Genomic DNA, 25,818 nt, shown 5'->3' on the forward strand with positions numbered 1-25,818 from the left:
CTCTCTAACATTAGTTCTTAAGTATTTTCTAAAATCCTTTAATACGTCTCCACGATGGAAGGGGGGAGATCAGAATATAACGTTCTCCCTATTAGTCAGTTACTCGGGAGAGGCATTACACGCAGGCAATAACAGGATATCAACACTCGTCTGTTTGAGGCTGACCAACAAGTGCCGACGCTAAGGTTAAGGACAATGACTACATATAACGCCACGTCCAATATTTCCTGTTCATCCCTCTTGCTCGGAGCAGCCATTGGTGTAATAACTGCCTCTATTAATAAGTTTCCCCAAAATTTACTTGTAATTTCTTCACTCATAAACCTGCGGGACTCAGGATTGGATCCCAGTGTAGATCCAACAGGGGGCCCTAAGGGGAGGACCTCAGTTGGGGTTCCCAGAAGGGGACCTCAGCTGGGGCTCCCAGAGGGGACCTAAGTTGGGGCTCCCAGAGGGGGGGCTCAGTTGGGGTTCCCAGAAGGGAACCTTAGCTGGAGCTCCCAGAGGGGACCTCAGCTGGGGCTCCTAGAGGGGAACCTCAGCTGGGGTTCCCAGAGGGGAGCCTCAGCTGGGGGTCCCAGAGGGGACCTCAGTTGGGGCTCCCAGAGGGGGTCCTACTTGTATGATCCCAGTGGAGGGTGAAGGGTAGAGAAGGCTGGAGCAAAATTTCTCTTAGACGATCAATTATTGAGACACTCGGTGAAGGTGGTCATTGAGCAGCCATAAGGAAGCTAAACATAAAGTAAATATATACAGTATATTCATTAGAGAATCTTGGCGGTGGACCAGTGGCCATCAGCAAACAACAGGTGGTGGTGGTGGTCGCTGGTCTACACACCACACAGTACCGCCTTATACACACTGAACACTGACTCCTTGTTATCACAGATGTAACTGCTGAACTAAGATGTTTAATATAATATTAACCAAAACTACAAAACAAATATCAAAAAGTACATGATTTTGTTTTTTTACGGGGTCGTGTTGGTGAGACATAATACAGTACATCAACACAATAGCACAAGAGAATAAATAACTAGTCGATCGAGTGTAACTTCTGACTGGGTAATATGACCCCTAACCTACGTCGATTCTTCTTCCAGAATATACCTATATAAAGTAAGTATGATCGTATGGCCGGCAGCGATGGTAGATACGTCAGGCAGGGGTGCGCAGCTGAGGTCCATCGAAAAGTTAGAGAAGGTAGTAGCGTCAGTCGGGCTTCGTGACTGGAGAGGAAGTGTACAGTGTCCTCCCGCGCCGTGGTACATGAGACCCTGGCGTAAAATATTCCTGTAGCCTCCTGAAGCCACTGCGGCGTCGTGAACTAATATAATATATTTTTCGAGAATCTAGTACATATCACTATAAGATCTCGTATCATAATGTTTAGAATAACGTAAAAAAAAAAGACTTTAGATTACGATATTTACAACCATACTGTAGTTTACTGTGCGTCTTGAGGTAACCAAACTGTGTTAGTAGGACTGGTTGCTTGTAGTTACGCCTCACGCTGTAACTGTAATAAAACTTGGACTTTCTTTAGTGAACTTTGAAAGGTGTTCCATTATTCCTACTCAAATGTTATTATTTGGGTTATTCTTCTGAAGGTGGACTTAACGATTGGTAAGTACTATTGTGTATGTGTCTCTCTCTCTCTCTCTCTCTCTCTCTCTCTCTTTCTCTCTCTCTCTCTCTCGTTCCATGTACTCCTTCAAAAGAAAAAAAGAATATGAGTGCCAGGACAAACTATGCATATCCTTCAAGTTGTTACAAATACTGCGGCTTTTCGTAGGAATTTTTTTACAACTATATGAGAATTGTTCAGAATTTAATTTAAGACAATTTGAAGTTTCTGGATTTTATTTAAGATTAGATTTTTTCTTTTACAAATATAAAATGTTTTTTCGTGGGGGAGGAGTTTATAAATATGCGGATAATTTTGAAGTTTATTACCTTCTTTTTTTTCAAATTATACAGGGTTGTCTTACCCGTCTATGGTTAATGTTTGGGACTTACTTCAACGCTTCTTATTTGAGTAATGATGAAAATCTTGGCTTACTGTGTCAGAATAATTCAATGTCTCAATCGCGTGGTGTCATGGCTATAATTAAACGCTTGTGGGTAAGCTTATTGGGTTTACAGACGTCAGGTCCTATTTTGTGAGCCTTAAGCAAGTGACAAGTGTAATCCTACTCACTCCTGCGAAGGGGGGGCCCCTGGTTCGATCCCTTAGTCGGAGTGGTGAACGGGTGCCTTCACTAGACCTTGCACCCCAGCGGTAAATAAACACACAATTGGCTTGGATTGTCAATGGTGTAGTAATCCTTCGGTGGACTATAGGAATGGAGTAACAACCCACTACCTGAAATATATTGAGACTACTGAAATTAGCACCTGTCTTGAGGCGTCATTTAGTTAACCAGAAATTCAGTAATAGTAAAAAACACGAGACGAATCATAGGATCGGAACCTAACCTAACCTAAGGTAAGATTAGGGTAGGCTCTAACTGGTAGTTTGTTTTAATTGGTTTCATCTATAAGGATTATTTTCACCGTTTAATATAACTTTTTTTTGGGGTGGGTGGGGGGGGGGTGGATTAAATTTTGTTTGATTAAGTAGCTAAGTTATATTACATTATGTTTGGATGAAATATACGGAGTTTAGTCTTCTTCGTCTCGACTCTATGTTATTATTTATTTTTATTTTATGATGATGATGATGATGATGATGATGATGATGATGATGACGATGATATGTCAGAGATATTAGTTACCTTTTCAACATCACCTTCTTGTTTAACCTAATCTACTCATTCCTACTAAACTCTTCTCAATTTATTCCCACATTATCAAGATTTTTTTCCTTATACTCTACCACATTTTCTTCCACGTATAAAGAAGCTTCCAATTATCTGTCCTTTTTTAATTCCCTCTGTGTCCGATTGCTGCTTAAAACTCTACCACCTCCACGCATCTTTATTAATGTCAACCAAAATATTTATAAGACTTTGTATCTACCATCTCTCCCTCACATTACTTTCATTTACTATTTCCATTACTGTTGTTTTTGTAATATTCAATGATAGTTATTTCTTTATCTTAGTATTGGTGATGGTTTGATATATATATATATAAACTCTTCTTTAATCTCAAAGTCTTCGTGCCTATTATTTAGTGTCTTATTCTCTTGTGTTCTTTTATAATTCTTCCTTCGTCTTATGTCTAATTTCGTCTAATATTTGTACGATACATATACAGTATAATGAACATTGGTATAGTACCTGAGTATAATTATTTTAATGGTATAATCAATGAAACGGTGAATACAATGCAACATAACACTACATCATAACGTAACAACACGACACAACATAACATAACACATACATACATACATACATACATACATACCTCTTCTCTGTGACACATATTACGTTCATCATACATACATACACACAGTACATCCATGGCGACATCGGTATATACCCAGACCAGACATATAATTGACAATCTGTATATATACCTGTGGCCTCACCTCTATTCATAAGAACAGAAGAACATAAGAAAATAAGGAGTCTGCAATAGGCCGGTTGGCCTGTGCATGGCAGCTCCTGTCGAGAGTTACTACCACTCTCCATCATCCATGAATCTATCCAGTTTCCTTTTGAAACTTTCCAGCGTTCCAACACTGACTACAAAGTTGCTAAGCTTGTTCCACTCGTCCACCACCCTATTTGTGAACCAGTTTCTTCCTATCTCACTCCTAAACCTAAACTTATCCAACTTGAATCCGTTGCTCCGAGTCCTATCCTGCTCGGATATTATAAGAACTTTATCTATATCCCCTTTATTGATTCCTTTCACCCAGTTAAATACTTCTATCATATCTCCCCGCACTCTTCGTCTTTCTAGGGAATGCAAGTTAAGTTTCTTTAACCTATCCTGATATGGAAGGTTTCTAAGTCCCTGAATCATTTTTGTCATTCTTCGCTGCACCGACTCTAGTGAATTTATATCCATTCTATAATAAGGGCACCAGAACTGAACCGCATAATCGAGATGCGGCCTAACTAGCGCAAGATATAGAGATATAGTTGCAATAAGACCTCTGCACTCTTGTTACTTACACTTCTAGATATAAAACCCAATACTCTGTTTGCCTTATTTCGAACATTAACGCACTGTTTTCTAGGCCGTAGGTCCGGGCTTACAAGTACCCCTAGGTCTCTTTCACAAGTCGACTTCTCTAGGTTGATGTTGTTAAGGCTGTATACATTATAAGTATTTGTTCTTCCAATATTAAGTACGCTGTATATATACCTGTGGCCTCACCTCTATTGTTGGTCTTGTCACCGATGCCTGGTGTGTTATGCTGACCCCACGTTATATGCCGTTCATAATACTATTCTAAGGTGCTTCAGTATTTAGGTTCTTTAAGTAACGTTCATAATCTTAGTTCATATACTATTTACTATATAATTTATGAGATATTTTTATTTTTGGTCCATTTTTTTTTGGGGGGGGGGGGACGACTCATTGCTGTTTCATGTATAAAATGTATATACTGATCTAAAATTTGCACACGAGGACTGATAGTGTTTTGCTCCAGGGTAACAAGAGACACGGGGTTCTACATACAGAAAGGTAATAGTGGGCTTGGTGTAACAACTGTGTGTCCTACCATGGTGTACTTAGTGATTATTTATACTAATACACGACACTTTTCCTAGTGGTCTTATACTTATCCTCACTAAACACTTTACATAGACAGTGTTTTTCTTACATATTAAACTTTATGTAGACACGAGACACTTATAGGTATATGTTATTCTCTCTCCACCTTATAACTGTTAGACACATGTATGACACCTTCTGACACATAGCTGTAGTCCCAAATGTGTCCCAGTCCCACTTGACCCCAAATATGTATCGTGATTCATTTAATAAGAGAAAAAGACTCCCGATTTTAAATGCATTAAATAATTTTCTCCGCCGATTTAAAAATTGGTTAAGTAAATTAATATCTATTTCAGTAGACCAACATCCCGCTAAGGATGGTTGGCGTGAATAAGAACACAAGAAAATAAGGAGTCTGCAATAGGCCGGTTGGCCTGTGCATGGCAGCTCCTGTCGAGAGTTACTACCACTCTCCATCATCCATGAATCTATCCAGTTTCCTTTTGAAACTTTCCAGCGTTCCAACACTTACTACATATATTCCGATTGAAAAACCTGCAACCTGACAGAAGTATTAATGAGACACACAAAATATTTTTCTCCTAACATCCACTTGGCTATTGTCTTAGGTGCTCTTGACAGCTTGAATCATTTATACTTGTTTTATAAGATCCCCGAGGCCAGAGACATGGCTGACGAGTAAAATATTAAGCGGAGTCCTTCACGCCTTTCGTGTTTACGGTGAAATTTTTATCAACAACATTTCTCGTCAACCAGGTTATTGAAGTGTTTCTTTTTTGAGATCTTCCGTCGGTGTAGTCGTTTTCTGCCCCGAAGGCGTTACTTATCTACCCGGTACTTCCTCTTCAAAACTAAATTCTTACAAGTAGAACTTTTAAATTACAATGGTTCCTGGCACTTTTACTAGATGAGTTGGAGGTTATTAGTCCCTAGACCTAAGATTCTGAACCTTTTTTCGGCCGGTGTACAGTTGTCTCCACTCCCGCGTTTATCACTTAGTGTTGCCAATTCTCTCTCTCCCGAAGGTGTGAACCCAGAACTCTGAAGTTTGAATTCGTAGCATTATTTAGTGAGCGGGAAGGAGAAGCGAGGGGTATGTCGGGGTAGGTGTCGTCCTAGGGGTAGACAGGACACCAGGGATAAGGCGCCTCGTGTCCCCTCTCAATAGTAGTAGTAGTAAGTCACTTGCAGGATATGATACATTATACTGTAAGGCCAATATACTTTTGGCTCCTCGAAATGCATCTCATGCCCCCCCGATGAGGCTTCACCTTCCCCCTTGTGGCATTTTCGAGCAGGACTTTCTGATTACCATGACGTATCTTCAGAGAAAAACGTGTAGTAGAACCTGAAGTATGATCGACACAACCTATTCTAGTCAACAGTCTTAATGAAGTCTAATATATTCATGAGCACTGTACACCGGGCAGTCTGGTCTGGTGTCTGGTCTGGTCTGGTCTAGTGTCTGGTCTAGTCTGGTCTAGTGTCTGGTCTGGTCGTCAAACATGGGGACCTTCTACACGTTATTAGAAAAGTGAATACCCGCCAGAAATAATGAGGAAGTGTCGTGTGTGTCTTGTAGAATATTACGGGAATAAGACTGAATACGCCAGGAGGGAAGGGAAGCAGGAACGGAGACGAAGAGAAAAAAGAAGGAACAAAGAGGAAAGAATGAAGAGGAACAGAGATATACAGAGAACATGGGAGGAGGAACAGGAAAAGAGAATTAAGGAAAATATATCAGTCTTACTTCCTTCTTACTTATCACATTTTTGTTTTTATTTCACTATGACATTTCATTTCTCGATATAAAATGATGATTCATCATTTTTCTTGTCTCTTCTCTTATATATTTCAGTTCAAAATATTTTCCTCTTCATCCTTCGGTATCCCATTTTAGTCCATTTCTTTACCCTTTCTTTTTATTCTTATCTGCCGTTGTTTTTGTTTTTCTCTTTGTCTAAAACTATTTCCATCTTCTCTTTTTTTTAACATTCTGATCATCTTTCTATGTCATCTTTCATCTGGTCCACTTTTGAGTTCTTTCATTGCTGTTTTTTTCTATTCATGTACTTCTTCTTCTCTTTAGTTTAATGATCATTGCTAACCTGTCATCATGTCATCATCTTTTCCTGTTTTACTTTTCTATTTTCCTCTTTCATACACGTCTTCATGAGGCCTTTTTGTTTTAATATTATAAGTGACTCAACAAAAGTAAAGTAAAGTAATTAAACACATTACATCCAAATATAACTGATGTATCTACAGTGAACTTTAATACACAACAAAATTTTCTGCCAGTACAGTAATAATTGTTGTAAAATATGCATTGGTAGAATTGATAATACTTTAATAGCCTGTCTTTCTGTCTGTATCTGTCTGTCGTTCTGTGTTATGTGTGACCACCATGACTCAAAAAGGGAAGAACCTGGAGATCTGTATAACGTGGGGACCTACTATACTGTATATGATAGGGAACTTGAGAGCGCCCCTGGGAGGTAGACTTTTGAGAATGACAAGACTAATCCCGGGCATTAGGAACCTTGAGTATAGAGACAGGTTAAAGCATCTTAATTTGCACTCCCTCGAGAGACGTAGAGCGAGGGGCGACCTGATAGAGGTGTATAAGTGGAAGTCAGGGCTAAACAAAGGGGACATTACAAAGGTACTCAAACTATCCAACCAGGAGCGAACTCGTAACAATGGTTTTAAATTAGACAAATTTAGATTTAGGCGTGAAATAGGTAAACACTGGTTTGGAAACAGAGTAGTGGATGAATGGAACAAGTTACCAAATATCATCATTAACTCGAATACGCTGGATAGCTTCAAACATAGGTTGGATGCTTATATGAACAATAGGGGTTGGGTGTAAACGGGACTGCCCAGTATGGGCCAATAGGCCCGCTGCAGTTTCCTCCATTCTTGTGTTCTTGTGTGTATTGAGAGCTTGCTAAGATGGTGGTGTGTGTGTGTGTGTGTGTGTGTGTGCTCAGCTTAAACAACCAAAAAACACTAAGAAGATTGTACTTGAAAATTATATGAACGTATATGAGTATGTTTAATTTCTACAAGTGTTGGTATCTTACAGCAGAATAAAATTACGAAAGGAAATGCTGAAAGGTTCTCGTTACTATTATTTTTAGGGAAAGGTATTACGAGGCTTTCGACACTTACCCTTACCGCAGCTGCATATTTTACCCCCCTCTCTCTCTCTCTCTCTCTCTCTCTCTCTCTCTCTCTCTCTCTCTCTCTCTAGTATCAGTATTGGAAGTAGTGTAAATATTAGTAAAATGGATGTGATATTTTTACTCACATCTATGTAGATAATTTCGTCACGTGATTCTCCCCCACACATCATCCCTCCCCTCTCCTCCCCCCCTCATAAACTCCCCAGTGCGCCATCTGATGATTCTAAAATGAACTTATGTCTGGTGCTTCGGTGTTTTAAACTCAATTGTATCGGCTACACGCTGTGGCTGGCAATTTACAACATTTCCAAGCCTCTGCACCAGACAGTGTTGTAGTCACTCGCTGTCTGAGAGAGTTAGGTTACTTATGGGCCGGACTGTACCTCCACGAGAACTGACATTTGGTAGGGAGGTGCGGGTGGACGAACGGTTGATCTTGCACCATCTCCCGTCCTTCCATCTGGGGGAAAATCGTGTAGATAACTCAGCTAATTTCACACATAGGAACTGTATATAGATAAAGTATAAATGAAATGGGTATTAAGTACTGAGAGACGTCTGTTCCTAGTTATTAAACTGGTTTTTTTATGTTATCATGAAAGTTGATCTTGCATATGGTCAATCTACATTATACACAGACTCTACTGCTGAAATATTTGAATCAACACTCACATTATACAGTCTGTTTCAATTATAAATGTTACTTAACGACATACGATTTTATTAAGTGAGAGCAACACCTGTCCGGTAAAAGGTGTTACAACGACTCGACTGTTCATTATATTAAGAAAATGTGTTAAGAGTATAAGATGAACAGTATAATGCAGAGGATAATCCAGGCACCTGTTCCACCATGTCTAGGATGGCTGGCACTGTGTGATGATGGCTGGCACTGTACTGTGATGATGACTGGCACTGTACTGTGACGATGGCTGGCACTGTAATGTGATGGCTGGCATTGTACTGTGATGATGACTGGCACTGTACTGTGACGATGGCTGGCACTGTACTGTGATGATGACTGGCACTGTACTGTGACGATGGCTGGCACTGTAATGTGATGGCTGGCATTGTACTGTACTGTGATGATGGCTGGTACTAGACTGTCATGATGGGTGACACTGTACTGTACTGTCATGATGGCTGGCACTGTACTGTCATGATGGTTGGCATTGTACTGTCATGATGGCTGGCACTGTACTGTCATGATGGTTGGCATTCTACTGTCATGATGGCTGGCACTGTACTGTACCGTGATGAAAAGTTACCCTCATCTGTCATGTTGTGTCCAACATTATGGTGACCTGATCAACTCACTTGTTCAGAGAATCAGAGGACAAATTATTGACTTCTAAATTCCCACGCAGGATTATTCCCTATTTGTCGATATCACTTTATTAGCCATCCAATAAATACTCCCGTTGTCGTTCTTTTAATGGAATAATTAATACAGATAAACCAAAGAGTTAATATACTTCTGTACACTTTCCCCAGAATAATAAAAATGGTTTGGAATGCGAACATGTAGCAAGACAGTAGTATGATAAACATTCTTCTGGGAGTCTTATTGAAAAGCATTATTTTAGTTATCATTTTTATTTTCATTTTACTGCATCAAAAGTTCAAAATTGACGCTTGATAAGATTTCTGAGTGGAACTTTTCGTACGACAAGAAAGTGTTTGAATGTATAGTAAATGCGAGGCATCACAAACACGTATCTGTTACTATGGGCAGCTGACACGAGACCCGAATGAATTGTTAAAAATTACGCCCCACACACACAAACACACACACTTCCGAGTTTATGAAAATATACAAACATGAATTCCGTGAGTGTTTGTTGTGTGGCGTGTTTTGGCAAGACACGAGACAAAGGTATCACAGTTTCCGGCCCCGTAGGCAACCACCGCGGCGATGTCAACAAGTATTTTTCGTTTAAGTTTTGAGACCATTTTTTCTCCTCATCTTCCTACTCTGCTGTCAAGAATTGCTCCTGTATCGTATTCAAGATCTTTTGTACAGTTTTCATAATTTTTCCTCCTTCATTTTCCTTCCCTTTACCGCCCCTTCTTGTTAGTAGTTTCTTGTGTTTTTTTGTTTCATTGTTCATATCTGATAATGATATTCCTCCTCTTCATCATTTCTTTATTATCCTTTATTCTTCTATTCTTCCTTATCTACTTCTCTCTCCTCATTAACTTCTCTCCTCTACTCTTCCTCATTATCTACTTCTCTCCTTTCCTATTCATCCTCTTCTCCATGTTTCTCTGCCCTTTCATTCCGACCGTCTTTCTTCTCTCATTTCCTTCTCTTCCACTATTCTCTTTCACCGGTTCTCTTCCTCTTCTCCTTTCTGTTGGTGAGGACGCCGGGGGTGGGGGGTGGGGGGTCGGCAGCAGGTGAGGTGTCGGGATCAGTGACTATGTAGTGAATATGTAAAGCAGGATGAGGGAGTGAGATGAGGGGAGGGTTGAAAGTGAGGATGGTGAGGGGGAGGGAGGGGGGTGAGGGAAAATAAAAGATACATTGAGTGTTTATAAATACTCATTATGATAAAGAGAAATAATAGCAAAAAATAAAATAAAAATTATCTTCGTTGATGAAAAGTTGTAAGAGCTTGAGACTAGAGGCATTAAAATGTTTACAAAGTTTACGCTGAAAAATGTTGTGATGTTATTAAGATTACAGTAAAGATGGGAAGTAATACTTATAAGTTATCTTAAGGGAGATGGTAAAATTAATAATAATTAGTAATAAAATATAAGAGGTTATTAAGAGTAGTAATGTTTTGTGTTTTATCAAGACTTAACCATAAACGGGAAGTAATGATAAGAACACAGTCGTAGGATAGTTCAGCATCAATGTTTAAGTAGTGTGGATGTTGATTCGTCCATAAGAAGGTTCGTGGTCAGGATGAACTAGCAAGAAATCCTTCAGAGGAGCACATGACGTGAATCATAGCAATAGTTTTTATACAGTACTCGAGGGATATACTCGTACCACCTCATACCAAGCGGTTTTTCTCTTATCAGTATTGTGACTTGAAACTTTTAGCGCCCCCCACAAGGAGAGAGAGAGAGAGAGAGAGAGAGAGAGAGAGAGAGAGAGAGAGAGAGAGAGAGAGCAGACGTTCCGGTAGGGTTATCGTAAATATCCGTACACTTAGGACAACCATTATGATCCTATATGCGTTCCTATACTGTGGACTTATCACTCACTCAGATATGGATGCCACTGGTAGCGTCACCCATCAGAGTGAGTAATAACCCCTCTCTCCCTTATAACTCATAGTCATCAGTCATTGATTTTTTGACGCACCCTGGATTACACCGCAGCTTTAATGGGTTTCTGACTTATTAATGAAAGTTGCCTGATTGTTACCGTCTCCACTTGCTGATGACTGCGAGTGGTATATAATGAACTCCCGGTGATGACGAATGACACTATCACACGTACAGGGGAATACTTTGCCTCTGCTATGGGATAAAGAAACACTGGAATAAATATTAATGATCTCCAGTAGTGATGGTGTTGTTTAGTGTGTGTGTGTGTGTGTGATAAGTGCTGACCGAGGACAATAGATAACATTGATTGAAAAGACGTGAGAAGGCGAAGAATCCCAAATATAATAGTAGTAGAAAATGCAACTTCACAACAACCTACTTTCACAAACAGTAACAGTGTGCTACAGTGGCTTGTCATGTGCTGTATGATATCTGTGTGGAGAGAGAGAGAGAGAGAGAGAGAGAGAGAGAGAGAGAGAGAGAGAGAGAGAGAGAGCACTGGCCTTAGCAGGGAAAGATACAATTAGGTGGGTGAACTACTTTAGGCTCAACTCTCACAAGTAAGCAGGTTGAGCTGGAGCCTCCCAGGTATGAGAGCATTACTCCAGGGATGAATCACACAGGTGAACTAGATTCCCAGATTTTTTTTAATGCCTATTTACTTCTTCTATCAATACGTGGCATCAAAAACTGGATAGAGGCCACACCGGTGCTAAGGTTATTTCATTCCATTTAGTAAATGAATTACAGAACCATCAGAGAAAATTGAAGTCTTGAGAGTTTTTTTTAGAGAGTAATAGTAAAAAAAAATGAGTCTAAGATACTTTGAATTTTACCAGGTTGCGTCAACCCCACTGGGAAAAACTCTCCAGACCCGAATTTAAGAACGTGGCAGACGTGAAGCTACAATTAGATCCAGTACAAGTGAACCTAAACGAGGGAGAAATATTCAAATGAGCGAAAGAGTGAATTAAGTTACTACTCGAGGAAAGAAGTTCATTAATTAACAGAAGGAAGGAAGGAAGGAAGGAGAAAAGACTGAGCCCTAAGGAACAACACTATTGAAGGGGAATAACGAAGAGGTTAATCCAACAACGAATACAAAAAACAAAGTGGCCAAAGAGATAGATAGAGAAGAGAAGACAAAGTTAGGCAAGAAAACCAAAATAAGAGAAGTTTGGATATCTGTGTCCTATCCAAAGTTTTCGAAAGATGAAGGAAGGTCTACAACATAAGATTCCTAAAACCTTACAGACGGGATGGTCGGAGATAGTAATATACGTAAGAATATCACCAGTGGACCTTACTTGTGGGGAAACCATACTTAAGTGTTGAGAAATGAGACTGTGGATGTCATGGTGCTTGAGTAAAAACCGAATGACTATATAATAAGATGGTTTAAAACGATAATCCTACTACGAGTTAGGTTAGGTTAGGCTAAGTTGGGTTGGGTTGGGACATTTATATTTCTCAGATAATGAAAAAAATAATCATTTCTAGATAAAGACGAAACAGGCGAGGAACCAGAAGCACGCTCGCCATCAACACGAAAGCCGGACGCCTTACAGGAATCCAAAGAGTCGAATACAATGTGGACTATACCCCCGAATGAAGACTGTATAGCACGGTACATAGGATTAGTTCATTTTAATTAACTTTGACAACACACTATATCACTGGTTATATCACTACATACCGTACGTTCAACTCAGCTTATAAATGATGACTACCGGAGTTACCTACATGAAAAAAAGTTTGGAAAATAAGAAGACTAGACTAGTATAAAGTAATTGAAGAAAGTTAGTAGTAAATAACTAAAACAATAATTAGATACTACAATACACACAAGCACAAAGCCTTACTCCTTCTGAACACACACACACACACACACACACACACACACACACACACACACACACACATAATACAGAGTGAAATATTTACCAAACCTTTTTTCACATGCAATATTAATTCGCATCCCGAGATCAACAACATTTCAGGTGACCTAAAGTCTTACGTCATAAAATATAATTAATCTAACCAAACGTTTGGAATAGATAAAAAGATAAATTATAATGTTTCTCATTCTGATACAGGGACTCCTCGTGTGTTGTTGGTCTCTCACTTACACAAAATTTTAGTGGAATTCCATTTTTTTTTCTGCTGTAAAGAATATGTGTAGTAGTTTATTTCTTCCGCTACAGTTTATATTATGGCTCCTTGTGTGTGTGTGTGTGTGTGTGTGTGTGTGTGTGTGTGTGTGAGAGTATATTCCTGCATGTTAGATTATATCTCGTATTATTCGTCATATTATCATGGTGAACTCGGTCTTTGATAAAATAAGTTCATTTTTGACAAATTCCAGATTCATTACATATTTCACTCTTCCATTCGTAATCCTGATCTGTAATTTTTCTATGAATGGGAAATGAAGTGTTAAGGATTCACAAATTAACACATAATGGAAACTCTTGCCTGGAATGACAGTATGAGGATTACTGACAAGATCTTGGGGAGTGACGTAGATATCACACCATGTTTTACCTCCCAGTTACTAACGATGGGGACACATGATTTATGCTAATTGTGTAGATTACTTTGTCTGTCTGTCAGTTTGTTATTCTTTTTCTCTGCTTAGTGTCTCCTAAACCACAGGAAACCAAAACAAATTTTAATCTCACTTAACCATAGATGACCTTTTCGAGGGTGAAGTCAATACGAAAGTTCCTCCCGTGAATATACTTCGGAATTCTTAAAAAATACGTAATTCTATAAACATTATCACGATTTATATTTACATTCTAAATTTCAAATCAACTTCACCACTAAAAAAAATGTATGTATTTATCTTAAAAATTACGAACCTGATTTTTTTTTTTACATTAATCACAGAAAAATTATATAAGTTAATTTATTTATTTATGGAAATCTATAGTTTTTCATTATTCTATCTTATCTTATAGTTAATTCTTGACAGCGTCCGGAGTATATTGTAACATCTCACGTGATGAGCGTCACTCGAAACCTACAGTAAATCTTATTGTAATTAAACGAATGAATGAATTAGTCTTTACAGAGAATGATTTCTGAAGTTTTCTGAATCTTGTCATTTCACTAAGAACTAATTAATAATTTCGAAAAACCAGTCTTTCTCTCTCTCTGGCTCTCTCTTTCTCCGCCAGACTTTATTGGCTGCTACAGACCCTTGTCATCAACGGAGACGATCCCTCGAGTTTAAGGATGACGTCTTCCTTTGAGTCAGTCAGAGTTAATGAATCCGGAAGCATCTCAAGAGTTCGATTCATAAGCCACAAGTCCGGTGACAGACATAGCGAGATTTATAACTACACATGAGAGCTGTTCTGTTATTGCTTCCCTCACTATATTATTTTCCTGATCATTTCTTTCCTGTGCCCCAGACCTGCCCACACCTCCTCCACACTAACGCAGCTTGTGACCATTTCTGTGTTATATTATTGTCAGCTGTGTGAACGTTTTCCTGCTTCTAAAACTAAACTACTGAGGGTAAAATGTCCCCCATTAACCCTGACCCCAACATTATTATTATTATTTTTTATAATTTTTGTTTTTATTTTTAGTATATTATATTTATATTGAGACTCATTGTAAAAAACTTTTATTAAATATTCCTAATTATTTGGAGAATAATTAAATACACCTATGCGCGCGTACACACACACACACACACACACACACACACACACACACACACACACACATATCAAAACGACCATATTTTCCAACGAAATTAAGTTCAGAAGTTGTCGGATCTTGACGTTTGATATCTACATTAACATACAGAAATATATTAGAATTATTTACTCTTCTTGTAAACTTCCTCTCTATGTACATACTCATCCTTAGGGAATTATTTTGTTTTTACATATTATCCTTAACATGCGAACTAATACTTGACCGGAGATATTGGTAATGTTAATAAATACCAAGAATTTATACTTATTTAACTTCAGGGGAAAAATTATACTGAATGTGATTGTTCCTCTCTCCCTTCATTGGGAAATGTTAATTTTTTTTATGAATACCCCGGAATTAATATTGGAAAGTGTCCTGGTCTTCCGATAGCATGAAAGCGCACGCGCGCACACACACACACGCACACACACACACACACACACACACACACACACACACACACACACACACACACCTTTTCCTCATTCATTTACACTTAATATTACAGGTGAAGCATAAACCAGACAGAGTTCCCATTAAGTGAACTCTAATTATTGTCAAGTATATCAAAAAAGCTCAATGGGCTATTATTGTGCAGTCATTCTTAGTTTATAATAATATATGATAATTGGACTAGGTTAGGTTAGGTTAGGTATTATTAGACTAAAAAAAAAGTCCCCGTTCCATTCCCAATAGCCTTAGAATATTTTACAATCTGGATAAACTTCCTTTGATCTACGCTTGAATACATCCAAGAGTTCCATCACTTCTGTAACTGTATACCGAGACCTCACCAGTAATAGCTCTCATGTCTTGCTTCGTCTGATCATGTTTAATATTTGGAAACCACTTACATAGTCACAACAAGTCATGATCATTTGTTTAGAAGACCCAGAGGAGCAGGTGCGTCTATTGCCGTATTTGGTTTGGTTAACTGTTTCCGGGACATTTGAGCAGCAACCTCTCCTGTCTCTCTGTCTGTCTGTCTGTCTCTGTCTGTCTGTCTGCTTGTCTGTCTGTCTGTCTGTTTTTGTCGTATTCCGGAAAATCGCAGGTATCACCCTAACAAATTGCTACGAGAGATCAGTGAAAATATAATCTTATGTTCAGTCAGTCAGTCAGTCGAGATTACAGGTGGAATGGGTGTGTGGTTCTCTGTGTGTATAATCTGTGAAGCGATCCTGTGAGATAATGGTCCGTACAGGAGGTAGTAACAGCTTTCATTTATAGTGTTCGTCTAGGGTCTGGTTGGGTTGGTTTGGGTTGGTTGGGGGTGTGTGTGTGTGTGTGTGTGTGTGTGTGTGTTTTGTTTTTCAGGAAATTCTAAATACTATACGAGTTATAATCTGCTTCAGTTACGGAGATGAATTGTATTGTCTAAAATCACTGTGCAGCGTGAGTGTCAATCATTGGTGTTTGGGTGGGAAAAAATCTTAAAACATGAGAAAAAAACACACAAGAAAACTGGATATTGATATCACATTCTTTTAACTCTATCTACGTAATCTCAGTTACAATTTTAAGAAACCCCCAAATAATTGTCAATATGAAGTCACATCACGTATAATTGTATTGAATCTCATTGCAATAAACTGGAATTAAAAGACAAAATTGTGTGGTTCAATTTTATCATTTCATTTCTTCCACCACTTACCTCCACTAAGACGAGGATGAGAAGGAAATATCTGAAGGCTTTGTTAAACGATGCCCCTATGCTTAATTACAGGTTATTCAGGTAAGATGTAAAGCTATGAAGATTATTTCCATGCAGTCAGATAAAAATAATAATAATAATTTGAGTCTCTTAATATTTTTCTTACTAATTTCATCTCTTTCGCTTCATTTACTTCTTTTACGCTTATTTTTATTGCTATGTTATATTTCTTCTTGTTCTTGTTCTTGCTGTTCTTCTTCACGCCCATATAATATTGTTAGATACGGTATTCCTCTATATATCTCTTACCTCTTTTGACACAGTTATCTCTCTCTCTCTCTCTCTCTCTCTCTCTCTCTCTCTCTCTCTCTCTCTCTCTCTCTCTCTCTCTCTCTCATAGGTTTTCAATATACCAATTACCTTTTTTTCCTATGATATTTCTATTTACCATCCACCGCTTTATTTCTCCTATCACCTCTTCTCCTATCACCTCTTCTCCTATCACCTCTTCTCCTATCACCTCTTCTCCTATCACCTCTTCTCCTATCACCCTCTTCTCCTATCACCTCTCCTCCTGTCTGTCTCCATCTCTACTTTTTTATCACTAATTTTTGTTTATTCATTCATTATTATTTTCCTCATTTAACACCTCCTTGGAAACTCACTGTCACTCACTAATGCTTACGAATGTTTATCTCTAACACACCTGAGTAACGATACCTTGAGACAATAACATACGCACCTGGATTTCCCTTATATACCCTCATCCAAGAATATACTGACTAATCAAGGTGGTAATTTGCATCCTCACCTTAGCCTTGTTCTTACCTTCACGATAAAATAAAATAAAGGGGAAGTATTAAAGGTAAATTAATTATATACGTCATATGGTTATGTTAGAGAAATATAAGTAGAAATTAAATAACCCGGATGTTGAAGGTAAAGAAATGTTCCGAGTGTTGGTGTGTTTGTGTTATTGAGCAGAGATTCGAGACTTTAAACATTGATATCTGTTTGTTGGAAGGTAAATAATTAAGCTACTGTTAAAGGGAGTAACGGAGAGGAAAACTGCTGGCCTGCCAAGGTTAGTGAGGCGTGGTTTAATGTTAAGAGCTGTGGTATTGTGTGTTAGTGAACCGTGTTGGTGTAATGTGAGATCAGTAAGCTCTTGGGAGACATTGTCGCGATAAGATAATTATACTGACTTTCAAACAATTCGGTGAATGATAATTGAGGTGGAATGAAGATCACTTGGTATTATAAAGATATTTTGATATTAAATAAACAAGTAAACATCCATTATCGAGGTTATTATTAGCAAGTTGAGATAAAACATAAGAAGGAAATAAAAATCTCAGTTATTTATACGTAAGTGAAGGGACAGATATGAGGTAAGTGAGAAATAGAGCTGTATCTAAGAGTAAATAATGATGGAGGACTCGGGAGAAAAGTTCTGAGTCCGAGGGGTATTGAGTACGTTTTATCTGGGTTCAAATGAGTCCCAATTTTCGTTTGGGATTCAGGAAATTTTTTTGTTGTGAATGATAAATGATAATAGTCATCGAAAATAACCATTTGCAACACGTAAGGATGTAAAGGCAAAATAATTAAAATCTTCACGTAAGGGTTCAATATATTTCAAAATGAACACTGTGATTCCTGTTCTCTCGGTAGGGTTGTCAAAATCCTTCTTCCGTTGTGTCGTATTGTTTCACACAAAATCGTAAAGACACTTTTTGGAGCGTATACTAATATATAATGCAGAAAATATAGAGGGGGGTTTAGTCCATGCATTTTTCTTGAAGTGAAATTTAGATCTTTTTTCAGTAATATAAAACCGATACTCATTTGCATCTTACCTATTACAAGGTCTAAGTTTTTCTTCAAATGATCTCATGTATAACCTATAGTATTACAGTTCTATTTATTACGATCTAAAGTTATTCGCCTCACTACACTAACAAACTAACCCATTCGTTCCTCCTTACCTCTCCAGCGTGTTTGGCAGAGCGTTTCTTTACTTTCTTTTACCTTTCAGTATAACCTGCCAGTCTCTCAATGAAATCCAGACCATAATCTCCATTCCTTTGAGTCCCAGTTGTATCATTCAGTATCATGTCATCTATCTTCTGTACAGGTTAGGTTCCATGTATTTCAACTCCATCATTCCTCACGCTTCTCCTTTACGGAATATTAGTTACCTGTCAGTTTTATTTCTCATTAAAGGTTACGTGTTATATATATATATACACCTTAACTCCAGTATGAGAATAAAAAGAGAAAAATACTAGTTCATGAACCCCTTATGTACGGGTTCTCCTCTGAATAAAATCGTCTGACTTTAGCGAAATAAAATATTAAAAGTGTCGTCCCCGTAGTGAAGATGTTAGAGGTAAATCAATTACAGCAGCTATTCACTGATAACTTTTTTCCCTCAACATTCAGTATTCGCCAAGGAATATTTCTACTATTGTCTTACGATCAATATACAAATATTACTGGTATACATTCGGAAGTCTGTAGTTACACGTGTCACTTTCATGATAGTGTGTAAGTACTCAAGGGCTCAGTGTACTTGCAGGAAACGTGTTGATGGGTTGATAACTTCTCAACAGTTTAAGCTACGGTGTTTGCTGGATACTATTTCTTTTTGCTTTCACTGAAAGATTTTTTCAGTAAAGTTGAATCGTTTTATGATACAATATTTTTTTAAAGTCCTTTTCTTTATAGGAAATGACTACAATCCTTTTTTTTCACAAGACTACGTGTACACAAGTTTTCAGGCTTTTTACCTCACTTGTATAAAGGTGAGGGGTCCCCGTTAGTTCTTTCATTAATACACATCACGTGGGTCCGTCAAGGTAATTAAGTAAACGAGTGTTGACCAGGAAGGTTATACTGGTGCGCTGTGCTGTAGAAGCTCAGATAGTGGGCTGATCGTGAAAGCTTTACTTCGAACAACAATAAATAATTATGTATTACAAAATTAGATAACTGTACAGCTCAAGAAGTTAATCTACGAAACGTTCTTTTCTGATCTGTTCAGTCCGTCAAACATAAGCATATAACCGTATCTGTAAAAGACAGTTTGTAAGATCCAAGGTGCATTGTTTACAGTTGTCGCCCATTACAAACACGCAAACAAAAACTAGTTTTCAGGCCCGTGTGTGTAGCCACTCTCCACTCCGTCATTCCATCTCTCAACCCTATTCTCGGTTTTCTCCTTCATTTTCTCCCCCTGGCTGCACCGGCTGGGGAATAAAATTTAACTAGAATTTCGCCGGGACCTCCCAGTGCTCACAGTGTCAGGGCAGAGTAAGGTAGAATGGAGGAAACTGCTGCAAGACAGACCAACCCTTCTTAGCTGCTATGGCACTATATTAGGGCTCTATATTGAGGCCAACCTTAACCCACAACAAAGGGACGCCACGAGGAGGACACTTCATGAAGGTAATTACCAGCGCCACTACAACTGAAGGACCTGGAGGAGGAGGTATCCCCTGGGAGGCTCCGGAGCAACAACGTATGACCAGGCTGTTTAATAACTCAGCCACACCACACACACCCTCTCTCTACCACCACACACCTTCCCTCCACCACCACACACCCTCCCTCCACCACCACACACCTTCTCTCCACCACCACACACCTTCCCTCCATCACCACACTTCCCTCCATCCACCACACCTTCCCTCCATCACCACACACCCTCTCTCCACCACCACCACCACACACCTTCCCTCCACCACCACACACCTCTCTCCACCACCACACACCCTCTCTCCACCACCACACACCTTCCTCACCACCACACACACTTCTCTCACCACCACCACACCCTCCCTCCACCACCACACACCCTCTCTCCACCACCACACACCTTCCCTCCATCACCACACACCCCTCTCTCCACCACCACACACCCCTCTCTCCTACCACCACACACCTTCCCTCCACCACCACACACCTCTCTCCACCACCACACACCTTCCCTCCACCCACCACCACACCACCACACACCTTCCCTCCATCACCACACACCCTCTCTCCACCACCACACACCCTCTCTCCACCACCACACACCTTCCCTCCACCACCACACACCCTCTCTCCACCACCACACACTCTCCCTCCCAGGTGATACAGTTGAAGTAAATGAAATTCACACACAGTAAGATCGGCATGAGAGAAAACGAAATGTGATTGTGATTGGAATTCAAACTATTTCATTGGCGAGTTGACCATGAAAACAGTGGCAGACAAGAGTGGCGAAGAATTAGATCACCAGATGAATGTTGTACAGGTTGAATGTGTACCCTAACGTATTCTAGATGTACCCTTGATGTACCCACACACCATATAAAACTCAAGCATACTGACTATGAGCTATGTGAATAATACTCTGTTTTTATTATTAGGCTTCAACGTTACTCCAATTCAATGTAGACATCTTGTATATACTCCCCACTGATCTGTGTTCAGTACAGCTCCTGTGTTTACCGTGATGAACTGATTGACTGAGCGTAGATCATGGCGCGGCAGGATAGATTCTTGTCAGTGTTATCAGTATAAAAAAGTTATTTATACGGAGGATTAAGCATGACACCATACTGAGAAAAATAAATATAGAAACAAGAACTTAACCTTGAGATACTCCAGTATTGATTAGAAAATTGTCTGAATGTCAACTAACAAGAGGGAAGTGATGGTTGGTGTGAAGGAAAGAGATACAGGAAATTAAATAATGTGGGAGGACGTGAGATAGAAGTTTGAGAAGAAGAAATTGTTGTCATACATCAGTAAATGAACAAAAATTATCAAGGGCAACAAAATAAGATTCGGTGAAGCTGTCCAGATCCAAGTAAAGGTTAGACTTGGTTGAGTTAGGTTAGGTTTGGTTTGGTTAGGTTAGGTTATGGGTCTATAGTTGGGAGGGGAGGTTGGATTACTTCTCTTGGGAACAGATTGAACGATAACTAATAACCAAGACGAAGAAGAAATATTAGAAGTATAAATCATGGAAGGTTAATGAGTACAAGGTGAGAGGTGGAATGTTATTGGATCCGGGACAAACAAACACACACACACACACACACACACATATGCTCCTGATGGTCACACAAACCACATTTACACAACTCTCTCTCTCTCTCTCTCTGTCTCTCTCTGTCTCTCTCTCTCTCACACACACACACACACACAGTGGAGTCTTTCATCCCGGCTCTCCTCTCTCTCTCTCTCTCTCTCTCTCATCCTCTCTTCACTTGAGTTGCCTGTATTTTTATTAACCCTTTATTTATCCTTTACCTTCACGCGTCGCTGCCTACGTCCTTATCCTACTAAAGTCCTTCACACACCGCCAATCAGTTTGTTCCATTGGCCTCCTTACACGATACAAAATACTTATATATTTTTTTTATTCTTGAGAGCAATTTCATGATTTTTTTTATTTTATTTATTTTTTTTTTTTTGGTAATAATGTATAAGTAGGTGAAGTCCACAGGTTGGGTAGGTGAAGGGGGGCTATATCTAGACCCTTGTAGGTGACCTCGTGAGACGCCTGTGTAATAGTAGGTTAGGTTAGGTTAGGTTTATGTGCTTGGAAACTCAACTTTCGGTCTAGTAACGAGTAAGGCGAAAAACATCAACAATAACAACAATAATAACAACAACATAATAACAACAACAAAAGCCAAATTGTCATCTCACACCACCGTCACCTACAAAAACAACAATAGTAACAACAACAGTAGCAGTAGGGTGGCTGAGCACAAAGCCTCGTCGACCAATATTAACATAGGGGAGAAAATAAATATCAGGATAAAAAAAATATAAATATATAAATAATAAATGAATAATAATGATAATGGGGATAGTCTGGGTTCGAAGCAACGATCCTTAGTACCAGAGGAGAAAAATACCTCCATTCAGCCACTGTACTGTTAGTTAAGATTAAGATATATATATATATATATAAAACACCCCAAATATTTCATAAGATTCACCCATTACAGAGCGGACAAAGTTGGCGACAATCTTAGTGGACGAACTCTCGCCTCGCCACACCACAACAACGCACCTAAACATTAAATTCCGATAATATTCACAGCTATTCATTAAGTTATCGTGTTAACAGCTCCTGGAGAGAAATTGTTGCTTATTATGACGCTACAACAACGAGGATCTTTAAGCATTTAGGTTACTTAATACAGTAGCAATCACCATTTAAGGGACCTAACATTTGTCAGGTTGGATAGACGACTGGAGACAATAGGAGTTGCATATATACGAGACCAAACACTTAACCTATTCGTAAATCTATGTAGAATTAGATACCTTTAACTCCACGATAAGAGAATTTTATAAATCAGGAGCTGTTTATTATTTTAACAATAGATGGGATGGTGCTGTTCTTATATCTATCAGTGCGGGCTCTTATGGGCTGAATTTTGTTGTAGTGGCGGACTGCGCGAGGTGGGCGGGGGACTGCCGGTGGCAGGAGGTGGCGATGACGAGGATGGTGCAGTAGTCCACTGCCAAACCCTGCTAGTGCGTGGTGGTGGAGGTCACTGAGGGATGGCATTTCCAGGGTGGAGAGAGCGTTTTTGTAGCCCGAGTAGTCTGCACCGAGCATGGTTCTGCAGGCCCTCTTCTGTACCTTCTCTAGCTGACGTTGTTGGGTTGAGTGTGTGCGTGTGTGTGTGTAACTACTCCTCATTTCAGGTATTTTCTATCATTTTCCACACCTTCCTTACACACTTCTCTCTTACCTTCTCCTCACTTGTATTTTCCTCTGTGACCTCAGCCCTCGTAAAAGTTCGCAGAAGAGAAAAGATGATAAATTGATGGATTCCTCTTGAGCGAAAAATTCTCCCACGTTCAGCCGGTGATTGAAATGAGTGAAGAAATTGCCTTACCAGCTTAGGTGATTCAGAAGAACGAGGGCGGGTTCCCTACCATACTAAGTTTTTATAGTTGAATAAAATGGTCTTCTTGAACCTAAAATAATCTCATTGTAGCCCTCGATGGCATGGGAATGATGGTCCATTGTTGGCACTATATAAAACAAATGCAACAGCAACAATAATAATAACAACAATAACGATAACAACAACAAAAACAACAGCAACAATAACAACAATAAAAACAATAACAAACAAGAATAATAAATAAGCACAACAACAACAACAATAACAAAAAAAAACAATAAAAATAATAATAATAATAATAATTGATAGCGTCATTCCAATTTAAATATCAATAGCTGGCGTCTCTCTAATTCAGTATTACACTAATTACCTTCCAATGGCCTAATTAACAGTACCTGACGCGTGGGATCATTAAACAGGGATTATCACCTATTAGATGTGTTTATCCATAGTTGAGATTGAACTGAACTGTATATCCTGCTTAGGGCTAGAGGCAGGTGCTGTGGGGAAGGTGTGGGAGGTGGGGATGGTGTGGGAGGTGGGGAAGATGTGGAGGGGGGACGTGCGTTGAAGGCCGTGGGAAAGATAGGGTGTGGGGAAAGAGGGTGTGGGGAGGCTCACTAACCCTCGGTCCATCCAACTGCAAATAGATTCTTATTTTACAGTTTGGGAAGTGAAGGAAATCGATTACAGTGCCAGATACATTGCCTCCTTGTATTCTATGCACTGTATCCTCTCACGCTCCTATTTTGACCCTTATTTAGCCTTTGTAATAGGTTGATTTTTGTTCTTTGCTCAGCTTTTACTTCAGTGAGAATTTTTTTGTCCTTGTCTAGAAATGAAGCTCTCAATTAGAAACGGGATTCATAAAAGAAGCCTTGAAATTATTTTTTTAATTAACTTTGAAGTTCTGATGAGTTTGTCAAGTCTGGTTGTAATGAGTCGGCCAGGTCTGCAGGTCTAGGTGACTCCCCTAGGTCTGGCCTAGGTGAGTCTGAGATGAGTCTGCCAGGTCTAGTAGAGGTGAGTCTGAGATGAGTCTGCCAGGTCTGGTAGAGGTCAGTCTGAGATTAGTCTGCCAAGTTCGTATTATCTGCATCTCTGTCGCAAGATCTTGGAAGAAAATCTGTCCTATGAACTTTGAACATGACTGATTACTGGCTGTTGAAGCTAATTTTGTGTCTCGTCTTGACTTGTTTTGATGACACACCTTTCTTCTACTTCTTCCTCTTCTTCTATTATTATTATTATTGTTATTTTATTATTATTATTATTATTATTATTGTTGTTGTTACCTGTCAGTATTACGATGATTTCCTCTTCAAAAATCTTTACAATGGTTACAGGTCATTATAAAAAGGTCAAATTCGCCATCTAGTTGTCAAAACTGATAGTTTAGTTCCTCCTTTGTGTTCACCTTAAATCCTACAATATTTTAAAGGTCCATAACACAATACTCACTAATTACATCAGGTGAGTAAACAAAGTAGAAAGTGGGTCATAATTTTCAGTGAGCCAGTTAGAAGCGTCTTTACATCAACTTCATTTATTTACGGGTTGATTCTTTGTTAACAGCAGGTAGAAGAGAACGTGTGATTATTGTTATTCATCAGACACTCTATAAAACATCAACTTGTTCTCTTATGATTATAGATGACGGTAATACATGTTATTTTTCATCATCATTATTATGTTATTATTCTCGTGTTTGTTGTGGGTTCATCCTTCTTAAGTGGTTCGGATAGTTGTTGATCCTCTGGTTCCTCTCTCTTTCTCTCTCTCTCTCTCTCTCTCTCTCTCTCTCTCTCTCTCTCTCTCTCTCATTTCCTCCTCAACCACGTCTCTTGTTATGCCCATCTTCCCCATTTCCTTCTCAACCACGTCTCTTGTTATGCCCATCTTCCCCATTTCCTTCTCAACCACGTCTCTTGTTATGCCCATCTTCCCCATTTCCTTCTCAACCACGTCTCTTGTTATGCCCATCTTCCCCATTTCCTTCTCAACCACGTCTCTTGTTATGCCCATCTTCCCCATTTCTTCCTCAACCACGTCTCTTGTTATGCCCATCTTCCCCATTTCCTCCTCAACCACGTCTCTTGTTATGCCCATCTTCCCCATTTCCTCCTCAACCACGTCTCTTGTTATGTCCATCTTCCCCATTTCCTCCTCAACCACGTCTCTTCATCTTATGGCTGACAGAGACAGTCTGTTAAACGCCATTACCACTGCTACGAGTTACACACAACCTATTATACATGAAAGTCAAGCTGATGAAGCTCTCCACGGCCACACACTCCAGCTTAATAACCAGGAGATCCTAAGAGTAATTCGAATATACCTAAAT

General features: G+C 39.2%; 1 protein-coding gene across 1 annotated transcript in view; it reads left to right on the forward strand.

Annotated features, from left to right (window-relative positions):
• The first annotated feature begins 1,230 nt into the window (after positions 1-1,230).
• LOC121876414 (substance-K receptor-like) overlaps positions 1,231-25,818 on the forward strand; it is a 201,526-nt gene continuing 176,938 nt past the window's right edge. The window contains exon 1 of the mRNA XM_042381499.1: positions 1,231-1,626. The gene's annotated coding sequence lies outside the window, so the exon portion shown is untranslated. The remainder of the gene's footprint in view (positions 1,627-25,818) is intronic.

This window comes from Homarus americanus, unplaced genomic scaffold, assembly GCF_018991925.1.
Source record: "Homarus americanus isolate GMGI-L3 unplaced genomic scaffold, GMGI_Hamer_2.0 scaffold1640, whole genome shotgun sequence".
Taxonomy (NCBI): Eukaryota; Metazoa; Arthropoda; class Malacostraca; order Decapoda; family Nephropidae; genus Homarus; species Homarus americanus.